The following is a 10083-nucleotide window of genomic DNA, read 5'->3' on the forward strand; positions in this document are numbered from 1 at the left end:
CTTTAGGCAGAGACAACAATCATGGGCGAGAGGGGGGTTTGTAACGTTAAGCAGGGAAAAGGTAATGTTAAGGAGATTGGCCATACTGGGGTCTAACTTTAGCTCTTTAAGGTCGCCAGGTTCCCAAGGGTACCAGGCGGCGGGACGATTACCTCCCGGATTAACATTGACAGGGAATAGTTCACAGACAGCTGAGTTAGCAGAAAAGGGGGGGTATGGAGGTGGAGGCGCCGACGGTAGAGGGGAACGGAAGGGGTTGGTTGCAGAGCCTTGAGGCCAGGGAGCGGAGAAGAAAGGATAGGGAGGTTTAGAAGGTGGAGGAGGAGAGGACGGAAGGAGAGACTGCAACGATGAGGGTGGAGCGGGAGAGGGTGCAGCTAAAGGGGGATACAGGGGAGGGCATGCCCGAGCGGGACAGTGCGCGGAATCATCCGGAGAGGAACTAGGCAGATTCTTGGTTTCATTTTCTGGGTGTTGAGGGAGTGGTGGGGTTTTTGGCTGCCTAGGTCGGGGTGGAAAGCATCCTTTTAAAGCTGAAATGGTGGGGAAAACCCCGAGGGGGGGAATTTCCCCTCGGTTCACTTGGGCCTTGCGCACTAGTTGCTCTACGCGGTCCCAAGTTTCCCAGTCGAACAAAGGGCTCTCCGGAAGCCAGGGAGCAACCTGGAGCAGGGTTTCCCATGTCTTTATCGCTTGGGCATCAGTCAAAGAAAGTCCGCGGCTTTTAAGAAGTACGCGGAGTGACTCTAGAGTGGGATTGGGTTTAGAGGAAGTCTGCCCCATATCTTATGGGGGTACACTCACCTGAAGACCGATTGGCCCATCAGCGAAGCGTCCGAGGAGCAGCAATGCCTCACACGGGGCACCAGTTTGTCGGTTCACCCACTGCCAGAGACCAACAAAGCCGGGCTGGAAGAGACCCCGGACCAGCCAGCGGCAACCTCTTATGGGGCTGAGCGGGATGATGAGTGTCGCAGGCCCGATCCCCTCTGCGCTTCGGCCCCGGGGACAAAGAAAGAACACCGAGCCAGGAGAGCGGTCAAAGCCGGAACTCTGTTTATTACAGCAGACAGGGATTTTTATAAGGTACTAGGGGCGGGGGAGCCCTTATCCAATAGGGAGTTGACACACTGCTATCCGGGGGGAGGGTTGAGGACAGGGCAAGCGGGAAAAAAGTGCAAAGTCACTGTACCTCGGAAGAGAAGGCAGCTAGCGACGTGTACATTAGCGCTTATGAAATGGCGGCGGCAAACTTATGCCTTTAAAATGGCTACTGTTGAAAGACAGGATTTACACATGGACAGGCACCTTATGGTGGAAATGCACCGAAATGTGGCCCAACACATGTGGGCACTTCCCTTTAGACACAGTGGGTGGTAAGGGGTGGTACCCTGCAGGGACTGGTTTGAGCAGTAGGTTATGCACAATGGGCACCTGGTTTAGTTCTTTGATTAGGGCCCTGTGTTTATCTCTGGAAACAGTGTCTCCTACTTCTGCACTGTGTCCTCTGGGCTCACTACTGTCTGTCAGCATCCATTTTTCTTAAATGCCTGTTTGCAGTTGACCAATTTCTTCACCTATTTTTAGGTTATAATAGTTGAAAATCCAGTGATCCTTAAAAATTTGTTTTCTAATTATGCTCTCTTGATACAGGAAATTACCATTGTACATCTCTAAAAATCACAAGCCCCCATTGTACTATAATCCATAATAGCAAGGCTACCTCTGTGTTAGGCCATTTTTTTCCTGACCTTCTCTCTGAGGCAGCTATTTCTTAAGGAGTTTTATTTATGAGGCACTGTCTATTTATCACACCCTATGGTACTTAGAATACTGAAAATATTTTTTTAAAACAAAACACTCTAATTCTTGAAACAAAGTAGTTTGTGTCTTTGAAAATATTTTGTTGGAAAAAACTTGGGTTGCAAAGTAGTTTTCTTTTAAACGCAGCTTGTTTTGGCTCCTTTACATTCTCTTTAAGTTTTGTTTGAATTTGAACATCTTCCATTGTTTTATTTTATTTATTTACTGATGGATGGCCTATGTGGGGATCCAAACCCTTGACCTTGGTGTTATCAAAACTGTGCTCTAGGGCCGGCCCGGTGGCCACTTGGGAGTGTGGCAGCACTTCTGCCGAGGGTTCAGATCCCATGTGGAGACCGGTTCCCGCTCACTGGCTGAGCGTGGTGTGGGCGCAACACCGAGGGTTGCAATCCCATTACCGGTCAGTAAAAAAGACAAAAAGGGAAAGAAAAAAAAACAACTGTGCTCTAACCGTCTTAGTGATCTGGCCACTCGACCTTCTTTAATTTATCTTTCTTCTCATATTTTCTCAGAGGCAGAGAGAGGAGACCAGCTGGCACTTTTCCCATTGTACACAGAAGTCTGCTTCAGCAGACCCCTGAGAGGTTGAGATTTCCTTTCCATTCTTCATGCTATCATAGGCAATATTGTAGCCCACATCCTTCAGTGCACCATTTATTTCTGGCAATATTTTTTTGTAATGAAGCTTCTTATGGCTAGTATTAATACTTCCACTTAAGGTTTTCATAATTAGTGTTTGTGTAGTACTTTTAATTTAATTTTGTTTTTTAACTTTCAGTCTGTTTGTGTCTTTGTATTTAAAGTGTATGTCTCTGGACAGCATATTATTGGGTCTTAACTTTTCTATCAAATCTGATAGTTTTTGCCTTAAGTAGAATATTTAGAATAATTCCATTTAATCTGCTTATAAAAAGGGGTAGATTTAGGTCTGCCATTTTGCTATTTTTCTTTGTTGTTGTTGTCTCATCCACATGTTGCTTTTTCTTTTCTGTAAGGTTTTTCTTTTCTTTCTTTTTTTTTTTGTTAATCAAATATTTTAAAATATTTTAGTTTTTTCCATCTATTGGTTTTTTAAATATTTGTTTTAATTTTAGTTTTGGTACAGAAAAATACACATAACCAAAAATTTAGCATTTGAGTCATTTTTTACCTTTAAGTAGTCTTATGTATATTTACAGTGTCGTGCAGGAGATGTCCAAAACTTTTTTTAAAATTTTGGATTATTGAAGCTCTGTATGCATTAATGACAACCCTCAATTTTCCCCTCCTTGTAGCTTCTGGCACCTGATATTCTAGTTTTGTGTCTCAAAATTTGACTCATATTAGTGTGACCATACAATACTTGTGATTTTGTGAGTGGCTTATTTCACTTTGCATAGTGTCCTCACTGTTGTTATAACATATGTCAAGATTTTATTTCTTTTTATGGCTGAATAATATTGCTTTCTGTGTATATACCACAATTTATTTGTCCTTTCATTCTTGGATGGATGTTTCGAATGCTTGCACCACTTCACTATGTGACTAATGCTGCTATGAACACTGGTGTGGAAATATATTTTGGAGATTTAGCTATTATTTTGAATATATACATCGAACTTGGACTTCTGAATCACATGGTAATACCATTTTTAATTTTTTGAGAAGCCAGTATATATTTTTCTAAATGGTACAGGGGCTGCACCATTTTATATTGCCACCCACAGCATACTAAAGTTCCAATTTCACTGAAACCTGTTATTATGTATTGAGTGTGAAGCAATATTTCATTGTTGTTTTGCATTTTCTAATGTTTAATGCTGTTGAACGTCCTATCGTGTGTTTGTTAGACTCTGGTATATCATTGTTGGAGAAATGTCTATTCAATTTCTTTGCTATTGTTTTGTTGGGGGTGGTGATGGAGTGGCTGCCTGGTATGGGGAACTAAACCTTTGAACTTGGTGTTACAATTCTGTCTCTAACCAATGGAGGTAACCAGTCAGCCACCTTCTTTGCTTGTTTTTTAAACAGGTTATTTGTTTTGTTGTTGTGTAGCTGTGGAACATTTTTTCATTGTGTATTCTTCGCCCCCGCACCGGACCGGGGACCGGCAACGGGACCGCAACCCTCAGCGCTGCTCCCGCACCTCGCTCAGCCAGTGAGCGGGAACCGGTGTGTATGTGGGATCCGAACCCTCGGGTGGGAGCGCCACCGCACTTCCCAAGAAGCGCACCTATCCAGTGCGCCACCGGGCCGGCCCTGTTTTGCATTTTCTAATGTTTAATGCTGTTAAGCGTCTTATCATGTGTTTGTTAGACACTGTTATATCATTGTTGGAGAAATGTCTATTCAATTTCTTTGCTATTGCTTTGTTGGCAGTGGTGATGGAGTGGCTGCCTGGTAGGGGGAACTAAACCTTTGAGCTTGGTGTTACAATTCTGTCTCTAACCAATGGAGGTAACCAGTCAGCCACCTTCTTTGCTTGTTTTTTAAACAGGTTATTTGTTTTGTTGTTGTGTAGCTGTGGAACATTTTTTCATTGTGTATTCTTGATGTTAATTTCTTGTGCCATAGATGATTTGCAACTATTGTATTTTTGAGGTGCTGAAAATACTATTGGTTTTTTTATTCAAGATTCTACTTGGTCATTGCTGATATGTTGAAACGTGATAAAATTTTGTTTATTAACCTTGTGTCCTGCAATCTTGCTGCATTCACTTATTAATTCCAGGAGTTTTTTCATTAATTTACTAGAATTTTTTACACAGATACTCATATCACCTGTAACCGACAATTTTATTGATTTATTTTTCTGAGTCTGTAATCTTTTATTTCATTTTCTTCTCTTATTGAAGTATGAAGTACTTCAGTGCGATGTTGTGAGTGGTGAGAGGGCCCACTATTTCCTTGTTCCTGACTTTCTGGAAAAGCTCTGAGTATTTCACCATGAATAATAATTTTAACTGTAGATGTCATTCTCCCAAACTCATTCTGAGGCAGACATCACCCTGATCCCAAAAGCACATACAGACACCTCCAAAAAAGAAACCTATAGGCAAATATATTTGATGAATATAGACGGGAAAACCATCAATAAGATATTTGCAAGTAGAATACAGCAACACATACAAAAAGTTATACATCACAGTCAGGTAGGATTCATCCCAGGGATGCAAGAATCATTGAACATACATAAGTCGATAAATGTGATACACTCCATCAACAAAATCAGGGAGAAAAACCATATGATTATCTGAACAGACATTGAAGAAGCATTTGACAAAACTCAACATCATTTCATGGCAAAGAGTGTCAGCAAATTAGGTATAGAAAGAAAGTACCTCAACATGATAAAAGCCATATATGACAAACCTAATGTCACTGTCATTCTGAATGGGGAGAAGTTGAAAGCTTTTCCTTAAGAATGGGAACAAGACAAGGATATCTACCCCAAGCTGTTATTTAACATAGTATAGGAAGTACAAGCCAGAGGAATCAGGCAAGAGAAAGGAAGCAAGGGCATCTCAAACAGAAAAGAGAAAGTCAAATTATCCCTGTTTGCAGACATAATGATCCTATATACAGAAAAGCCTAAAAAGTCTCCAAAGAAACTCTTAGATTCCATTAACAATTTCAGTTAAGCAGCAGTTTTTGCATCAATATGCAAAAATCACTAGTGTTTTTGAAATAGGAGGAAAAAAAGTCAAGAAAGCTATATTCCATTTATGGTAGTCACCCCCAAAATGAGATATCTTGGAATACAATCAGCAAAGGATGTGAAAGATGTCAACAATGGAATCTACAAATCACTGTTGAAAGAAATGAAAGAAGACAACAAAAAGTGGCGAGATATGCCATGCTCTTGGATTGGAAAAAAATGGATTAAAAACTTAAATATAAGACTTGAAACTATAAAATTCCTAAAGGAAATTATAGGGGAAACACTTCTGGAAATAGGGCTAGGCAAAGGCTTTATGCATATGACCTGTGCAACATAGGCAACAAAAGAAAAACCAAACGGGATTATATCAAATTGAAAAGCTGCTGCATAGCACAAGAAACAACAGAGGAAAAGAACAACCTACAGAGTGGGAGAAATTATTTGTAAACTATGCATGCGATGAATGATTATTATCTAGAATATACAAGTAACTCAAACAACTTAAAGGAAGAATGAATAGTCTGATTTTAAAAATGGGCAAAGGAGCTGAATAGGCATTTCCAAAAGGAAGATATACAAATGGCCAACAGATATAGGCGAAAATGCTAACATCACTCAGCATTCAGGAAGTGTAAATCAAAGCCACATTGAAATATATTACCATTCTAGTTAGACTGGCTACTATCAAAAAGGCAGAGAATAACAAATGCTGGTGAAAATGCAGAGAAAGTGTAACCCTCCTATACTGTTGGTGGGACTGTAAATTGGTACAGCCATTATCAAAAACCATGTGGAAGTTCCTCAAGCAACTAGAGAGAGAGCTGCCATATGACTCAGCAATCCCACTGCTGGGTGTATACATTCAAAGGATTGGAAAAAATCATGAAGAAGGGACAACTGTATTCTCATGTTTATTGCAGCTCTACAGGAGGCAAGAGTTGGAATCAACCTAAATGTCCATTATCAGAAGACTGGGTAAGGAAAATGTGGTATATTTATACAATGGAATACTACTCTGCCTTTAAAAAGCATGAAATATTTAAATTCACAGCAACATGGATGAATTTAGAAAAAATTATTTTAGAATAAGGCAGGTACAGAGGGAAAAAATTTGCATGTTCTCACTTATATGTGACAGTTAAGAAAATAAATAACTTAAAAATTAAATAAAAGAATTATACAACAATCACAATATTGTTCTTCAGGTAACATTGAAATTTTGATATTTCCCTGCCTTGGACTGAATGTCCCCCCAAAACTTGACCCACTCAGTGACAGTGTTAGGATGGTGGGTAATCCTGTTATGGTAGTTGGTAGATGGGGCCTTAATGATGTGATTAGATTTTTGGACCATACCATAATGAATTGGTTAATAATGGTGGGCAGGGGTGTGGTTCTGAGGGCTTTAAAAGAACAGGAGAGGTTGACTGTTCTCTGCCGTACCATTTTCTGCCATGTGAGACCCCTGGGTCACTGTCATCTCCACCAAGTTCTTCACCAGCTGGGTTACCTGGACTTTTGACTCACCATCTTTGGATCTACAAGCTGTAAATTTTCTTTTTCTAACAAATCACCCAGTTCCAAGTATTTTGTTATGAGCAACAGAAATGTACTAATACATTTCCAATCTTTATCTTCAGCTTAGATTTCTCTTGAGCTCTGGAATCATGTATCCAATTCCAAATTGGAAATTCCCACAGATAATTCAAGTATAATGTATTCAAGTATGTTTTATTTCTGCCCGTTATATTTTTCTGTCATTCTAAAGGCTGCACTTTACACTGCCAGTACCTAATTAGCAGTAATTATGTACAGAGCATGAGAGTAAAATGCTTTTATTTTCTGTATAGGAAATTAGTACCACAGTGTCTTCCTGCTTTTTGTTTCTGTATTACTTTCCTCTTCTGTATACTTCTTGCTGTGTTATTTATTTATTTTCTATTGGTTGGCCTGTATGGGGATCTGAACTTGTGACCTTTGTGTTAACAGAAACATGCTCTCTCAAGCAAGTATGTTTTATTTCTGCCCGTTATATTTTTCTGTCATTCTAAAGGCTGCACTTTACACTGCCAGTACCTAATTAGCAGTAATTATGTACAGAGCATGAGAGTAAAATGCTTTTATTTTCTGTACAGGAAATTAGTACTACAGTGTCTTCCTGCTGTTTGTTTCTGTATTACTTTCCTCTTCTGTATACTTCTTGCTGTGTTATTTATTTATTTTCTATTGGTTGGCCTGTATGGGGATCTGAACTTGTGACCTTAGTGTTAAGAGAAACATGCTCTCCCAAGTGAACTAGCTAACCAGACTTGCTCTGTGTTCTAATGCAGCTGGCCTTCAACCACCCTGTTTTCTTCTGCTCTGATTCTCTCTAAAGCTTTTTCTATTCTCCTCATGGATGACTATTAAATTGAAAATCTAGTATGTAATTTGTATTTACAAAGCACATTATTTACACTCTGTGTTTAGAAAGTGGCAGTGCTCACTTTTATGCAGACACAAGCAATCCTTTGGCATGTGGGAAGGAAATTTTGGAGTGCCTTTGTATATGCTTTCAGTTTACAAGTATTTAAAAAACAGCAATTGCATATAATATTTCACTTTTTGAAATAGAAAAATATTTAAACACAGAAGCATTTCATAATGTGTTTCTTTAATAGTGTGTGTATCTGTTATCACCCCCCATTGGCATTCACTTAGACATAGTACCATGTGTAGTTCCATTAATGTGGAGTGTCTTCCTTTGCTCCTGTGACTGCAGTTTTACTGTTGCCTCATACTCATAAGAACATGTGGTTCACATGGAAGAGCTTAACATCTTTGGCATTTCAGTGGAGTGCAAACAATGCAGCATGGAAATATATTTTGTCTTTCTTTTCCCATTCTCTATTGAATTTCTGTCAAAATTTGTTAATCTGACACACTGGTTCAGGTATGTATTTATACTTACGTTTTCAAACCTGATTATAAACTTCTTGGAGAAGGAGCATTTTATTCATATTTTTATAACTAACAAGAAGAATGGTTTGTGGCCATAAGGTAAGCTTTGTAATCATATTTTTAGTAATTAATGTATTATTAAAGTGACAGGATTATTCCTGCTGGGTTTTCTTCCCCTCCACTGTATGGAGAATAGAAAAGCAGCATCTTATTTAACACATAAGACACTCATCCTCACACACAGACGTGTGAACACTGAGATTCCTACTTTGTGACCCAGGGCTGGTGGCTTGAATTGAGATCAATGTGCCATTACAGGAGTTGGTGTCACTTGAGGATGTGGCTGTGGACTTTACTTGGGAGGAGTGGAGGGACTTGAGTGATGCCCAGAGGACTTTGTACAGGGATGTGATACTGGAGACCTACCGCAGCCTGGTGTCATTGGGTGAGTGAAACACCCCAGTAGTTTTGAGGAGAAATATTTTGTTATTTTTTTTATAAACATAGGAATGGTTTATAGGGTTTTATGCTATTTGGTGAAAACCCATGTCATCCCTATCTAACAAAAGTTCCAAATTGGCCTCTTTATTGTATAATTTCTGGAGNATAGGAATGGTTTATAGGGTTTTATGCTATTTGGTGAAAACCCATGTCATCCCTATCTAACAAAAGTTCCAAATTGGCCTCTTTATTGTATAATTTCTGGAGCTGAGCTCTTGTCACTCTTCCAAGGATCTGGCTTTGCAGTTTTATAAAGTCCTGTATTACTTCACATTAACAGGGTACTGCATTAGTAAACCTGAGGTGATCCTCAAGTTGGAGAAAGGAGCATAGCCATGGATGATAGAAGAACGCCCAAAACAGAGCCTCCCAGGTTAGTAAGCACGTCCTGGGCAGAGTCCAGGGAGAGTAAAACCCAGCAGATCTTGACTGTGGTCAGCTGTTTCTAGGAATATTGCCACAGGTCGGTGAGCTGAGGCTGGCTCATCTCCTTGCATCATCAAACACATGTATTATGTAATCTGTCAGATGGGCTCATACATATATCTCTCCATATCTTATTTTGCTGTATTTTAACAATGTGTTTTCTTAAAATATAATCCCTACATTTATCTTCTTTGACATTTATGTTTGCTATTCACTTTTCAATTATTCTTTTGCCCTCATGTCCTGCACTCTCATGGACATGGTTCTTCAGACTCTGTCCTTTTAAGTTTCTTAAAATATCTGTAACTGGGTAATTTATGAAGAAACAAACTCTAAGTCTTACTGTTCTATTCTGAAGGCTGAGCATTTCAAGGTCTAGGGGCTGCATGTGGTACGGGCCTTGTTTTTGTTGGTGATTTTTGGCAGAATCCCAAAGTAGTATAGGATATCACATAGGAAGTTGATAAGAAAATGAGAAAAGAGGTCCAGGTATGAGTCTTCTGTACCACCCATCAGAAATTATGGAGTTGAGACAGACTGAGCATAGGGCATGGAAAAGGAGAGTTCTGGATTTTATAGAAGAACCAGGTATGAGACTCATGGTATGAAGGTCAAGTGAACCAAGGGTTTCAAGTTGAAGGTCTGAGATTGCTGTTTGGAAGTGGAATTTGAAGTTAGTATTCTGTTCTCTTTGTAGAAATCACTTTAAAACAACAAAGAAATTTAGAAATGTACAGGAGACTCTATTTTAT

General features: G+C 39.4%; 1 long non-coding RNA gene across 1 annotated transcript in view; it reads left to right on the forward strand.

Moving 5' to 3' along the window:
• Positions 1 to 8629: 8629 nt before the first annotated feature.
• LOC103606807 overlaps positions 8630 to 10083 on the forward strand; it is a 3536-nt gene continuing 2082 nt past the window's right edge. The window contains exons 1-2 of the long non-coding RNA XR_551918.1: positions 8630 to 8849; positions 9186 to 9278. This is a non-coding gene — a long non-coding RNA (uncharacterized LOC103606807). The remainder of the gene's footprint in view (positions 8850 to 9185; positions 9279 to 10083) is intronic.

Source organism: Galeopterus variegatus, unplaced genomic scaffold (genome assembly GCF_000696425.1).
Source record: "Galeopterus variegatus unplaced genomic scaffold, G_variegatus-3.0.2 Scaffold6856, whole genome shotgun sequence".
NCBI classification, from domain to species: domain Eukaryota; kingdom Metazoa; phylum Chordata; class Mammalia; order Dermoptera; family Cynocephalidae; genus Galeopterus; species Galeopterus variegatus.